Source organism: Puma concolor, chromosome A3, assembly GCF_028749965.1.
Source record: "Puma concolor isolate L17-30 chromosome A3, mPumCon1.1.hap2, whole genome shotgun sequence".
NCBI lineage: Eukaryota > Metazoa > Chordata > Mammalia > Carnivora > Felidae > Puma > Puma concolor.
This window is the reverse complement of record NC_141669.1, coordinates 116,187,621-116,192,625: the sequence shown is the minus strand read 5'-3', so window position 1 is coordinate 116,192,625 and position 5,005 is coordinate 116,187,621. Positions and strand designations below refer to the sequence as shown.

At 47.3% G+C, this 5,005-nt stretch overlaps 1 long non-coding RNA gene across 1 annotated transcript; it reads left to right on the top strand.

Moving 5' to 3' along the window:
* Positions 1-1,521: 1,521 nt before the first annotated feature.
* Positions 1,522-4,646, top strand: LOC147582710 (uncharacterized). The gene is made up of 3 exons (XR_015249443.1): positions 1,522-1,619; positions 4,320-4,406; positions 4,500-4,646. It is a non-coding gene; the product is annotated as an uncharacterized LOC147582710 (long non-coding RNA).
* Positions 4,647-5,005: the final 359 nt, after the last annotated feature.

Here is a 5,005-nt window from a genome sequence, read left to right as displayed (position 1 = left end):
GCTGCGTGACCTTGAGCAAGTTTCTTCATTTCTCTGTGCCTCATTTTCTTCAACTGTAAATCTGGAGTAAGTCATAGTAGTATCTATCTCATGAGGTTGTTGTGAGGACTCCATGAGATAATACATGTAAAACTTGGGAACACTGCCCTGGCCCATAGTAAATGCTCGGTACCTGGTTTGTTTGGTTTTGAAATTTTTTTCTTTTATACATACATATATATATATTTTTTAATGTTTATTTATTTTTGAGAGAGAGAGAGAGCATGAGGAAGGGGCAAAGAGAGAGGCAGAGAGAGAATCCCAAGCAGGCTCCATGCTGTCAGCACAGAGCCTCACGCAGGGCTCAACCCCATGAACTGTGAGATCATGACCTGAGCTGAAATCAAGAGTCAGATGCTTAACTGACTGAGCCACCCAGGCGCCCCCCAAAAATGTTTTCTTTAAGTCTCATAACAGTCTTCCTGGTGGGTGCTGTCATGAGTCCCATTTACAGATGGGGAAATTGAGGTTCAGAAAACTGAAGGAACTTGTCCAAAGTCACATGGTAAGAAAACGGCAGAACTGGATTTGAACCCCAAAACCCATGGTTTTCCAGCCCTCCTCCTTTGAGGGATGGGGATGGACGTGTCCCTAGTCCCAGCTGGAACTTGTTTTAGCTCCACAGTCCTCTTTGCCAAGATGAGCTCCTGCCAACCCTACCAGGAGCTCCAAGCACTTGACTAATGCCCCACTGCCATCAGCAGGGGTCTCCGCCATCAGCTGGCATCTGTCAGAAAGCCTTCTCCTTCCTGCTGCCCTAGATGAGATGCTGGACCCGGAGCGCTGTGCAAATAGAACATGAATTCTGCTGACAGGGTAATAATAAGGCTCCTAAATCAGCACTTGGACTTTTTGCTTTACATATATTACTCAAATTACGTGTCAGGGATTAATATACATTATAAACCAGATGTGCCAGTTACATATTTCTCTCTGGAACGTCTCTTGGGTGTCCCCTGAAACTGCTAGTGGTGTTAATCACACATCCTCCCCACCATGCTTGGGCCGTGGTGGGGCCACACTGATAGCAGGAGGGCCAGGCAGGGGTCAGGAAGGATGGGAGGCCTGGCGGAACTATAAGGAACCAGAAGCTGATTTTCTCACTTTGGAACCAGGCCCAGCCACACTGGGTTTCTCAACCACTTCTGTATCTTTCAGCTGTAAAAGCTGTGGTTTTCAGTCCCCAGTGCTTAGCCAGAGTCTGGTACCTAGTACATATTCAGAGGAGGTGGCAGAGGCTGCTGATTGCCTACCAAAGGTTTATACTATCCTCGTTTCCAGTGAATAGAACCCTGCTATTGTTTGGAGCTGCAACGTACTCATCTTCCCAATTTCCTTGTGAATAGGTATGGGTATGTGAGTCAGTTCCAGCCAATGAGATGGAAGCAGAAATATGCTGGGGATTTTTGGGAAATCCTTACAGAAGGACCATCCCTTACTTCTGGATTCCTTTTCTCCCTGCCTGGGACATAGTCATGATGGTTACAGCTGCAGCCAGCTTGCAACTATGAGGCTATAAGCATGAAAACAAAAGCCTACGTGCTACCGTGGAGGTGTGAGAAGACAGAGTCTGGAATCATGTAGGTATATCTGGGCCTTTGTACCAGCCCTGTTCTGCCTCCTCCAGACATATTTTTTTTTTTCAGACACATTTTTATGTAAGGTAAACAAGCCGTATCTTAAGTTTGCAGTTACTGGAGCTTATCATATGCCTGATGTATCCGCCTTCCGTGTCCCTGTTATCCACAGAGAAGCAACTCTTGGGGAAGGGAAGCTCCTCCGTGCCTGCCTCTCTTCTCTGAGAGACATTCCGGCCCACTCTTCTCTCAGCACATTCCTGCCCACACCCGATTCTCAGTGTTTTCACCACGTTCCCTGCTGAGTGGGCAGTGGATCATGGCCATAGCTAACTGAGTCAGTGGAAGAAATCTGACCCAACTGGATTCTCTCCCTGAGAATTTCAACTGGACCCAGAGATTTACATTCAGAACACACAGACTGGCATCTGCAGCCCATCATGGCCCTGGGAGGGTTTGTTTGGCCTATTCAGCATTTTTTTAGATTACTGATAACTGAAAACATCATGCTTCCCATAAAAATCCAGATTTCTGGCTTCTCTTGAAACAGTGGAAAGTCTGGTATCACTGGGCTCCCATTCCATGCGGCAAAAAAGGCTGCTGCTGAGAAGTAGCTGTTCCCTCTAGACAGGCACGCACCCTCCCGGGGTTCCATAGTCCTCACCTGGCCCCACGGTATTCTTATTCATGGCTCCACCTCACCTATTCCTGTTGCCTGCCTGGCTCCTCCAGGTGTTTGAGTTTAGACATCTGCTCTGATTACTCTCTGCAAGGCCCTGAATCATGATGATGATAAAATGCTGCTGCTGAAGATAACAATAGTAACAATTATTTTTTTTAATTTGTAATGTTTATTTATTTTTGATAGAGAGAGACAGAGCATGAGTGGGGGAGGGGCAGAGAGAGAAGGAGACCCAGAATCTGAAGGAGGCTCCAGGCTCTGAGCTGTCAGCACAGAGCCTGATGCCAGGCTCAAACTCACAGACCACGAGATCACGATCTGAGTCGAAGTAGGACACTTAACCGACTGAGCCACCCACGTGCCCCAATAGCAACAATTATTGATGGTCACTCTGAGCCAAGTAGCATGGCGAGGGCTGTTTTTCTGGTTCCTGGTGAGGCCTGGATGTGCTCCACACTTGGGTTCCAAGGAAACCTCCACCAGTTGGGATTCACAAATGCAAGCAATGGAAACTGATTCTGGTAGATTTATGCAGAAAAGGAAATCTGTGGAAAAGATACCGAAAAGCCTCTGCACCACTGGGAAGGCTAGAGAACCAGACCTGGCCACCACAGAGGCAGAAACACAGGCTAGTCTGGGGAGAACCCTGCTGCCCCCACCACAGAGTACCAGACCCTTCAGCTTGCCCATCTGACCCTGCTAAAGCTCCACACCTGACGCTAGGGACTGCCATGGGCCCTACCACCTGGGCTGCCCCAGAGACGGTTGCTTCTCTAGCCACCATCACTAGATTAGGCCTCTCCATTCTCCACTCTCCCTGGGTCTTTGTATCACTTGCTCCTCATTCAAAGTCTAATGCGTACCTCTGATTGCCTGAGCCTAGTTGCCCAAACCCTAGTTGCAAGGGAGGTTGGGAAAGCAAAGAGTTAGCACTTCCTCCACATTCTACATTGGGAAGTGAGTTCTACTTCCTACTAAGACTCATATGATGGCGAATTCTCCAGGCACAAGTATGGGTTTCTGAGTCTGGACAGCCAAGAGGGGCAACTATAAATGAAAACTTTTAAACTAGATAGCTCAAGGGGCGCCTGGGTGGCGCAGTCGGTTAAGCGTCCGACTTCAGCCAGGTCACGATCTCGCGGTCCGGGAGTTCGAGCCCCGCGTCAGGCTCTGGGCTGATGGCTCAGAGCCTGGAGCCTGTTTCCGATTCTGTGTCTCCCTCTCTCTCTGCCCCTCCCCTGTTCATGCTCTGTCTCTCTCTGTCCCAAAAAAAATAAATAAAAACGTTGAAAAAAAAATTTTAAAAAAAAACAAAAAAAAAAACTAGATAGCTCAAGTCAAGGTTGCATTAGGAAAGAGATGGCACACTCAACTGAAATAAGGAGAATAAAGAATTTATAAAGGCTCAAGAAGGGTCAAGGAAAACAAGTGAGGGATGGGGAAGCACCCCAGAGATTGCAACAGTTGGGGGGCATTAAGACTCCAGGCCTGAAGGGGCAAGGAGTGGGGATACTTACGGGAATGTGAAAAGAGCTGAAGTTGTAGAAGGGGTCTCCTAGAATGGCTCCAGTCCATGGCCCCAGTGCAAAGGGACCTTGGGGGAAGAAATACCCTCATTTCTCTTTCCTTCCTATCCTCTAGTCTCCTGCAGGCACCTGACATTGGGCAAACCCAACAGGAAGCCAAAGAGTAAAGGCTCCTGTTGATATAATCCATAGAGGTGAGCCTCTGTGGCACAGCTCCCAGGAAGAGGAAGGTGAAGGGTAGATCTGGAAAGCTAAAAATGGACAACAACTGTGGGGTGATCTCAGTCCCATCATTTAACTGGTTTCTCCACTGTAAATTGAGGGCCCTCACATTTTATGGTTCATTCAGGCCTTACTGCTAACCACTTCTCCTGTAATCTCCTCCTTTCTGGCTGCCCTGTGTGTCCCCATGTCAACCTCCATATAAAGGTCAATGCCTTTGTTTCCAAAAAGCAGTTGTCTCTATGTGCTCACAAGGATTCTCCTTTGCTGCAGGTGGAAAGAGTTCTCCATCCAGCTCTCCAAATTCTGATTTGGTGATGCCCCCGGAATTCTACCATAACAGCAACTTGCCTTTTCAAGGTATAAAACATCTGCCCAGATCTCAAGGGCTGCCCTGTTGGGGCTAGTTCTTTATTCTTTGGTGCCTCATTCATTCTCTTTTTCCTCTCACAGCTTGATCCTCCAGCCAAATTCCCATCCTGGCTTCCTCATTCCCCTCTGAGTGATCATTGCTCCATGACCCAGACCTTAGCCTCTCCCTCTCCTCCTACTGCAAAGAACGACGTCACATCTCTACCTTAACAGCAATTTGATGACTCCATTGTCAGCATGGTTTGAAATTATTCTCGCCTAGATTTCTGATGGAACAAAACAAAGTTTCTCTTCATTCCTTAAGTTTTCAGTGGGTGACCTAGATGAGGGAGCAATGAAACCATGAAGACTGTGCTCAAAGGACCTTCATATAAAATCTATGCATAGCTTATGAAACACATTCAATAAGCGATTACAAATGTTTAACGGATACATATATAACAAGTGACAACTGTTGTAACTAAACCAAATGAGAATTTGTCCACCTGATGCGCAGTAAGCCAATAAAAACTGACACTGAGCTTTTGCCCTGAACACAGATAGGCAATCAGCTGATGTGGCACCACCCAGGAGAACAGGGAGCTAAT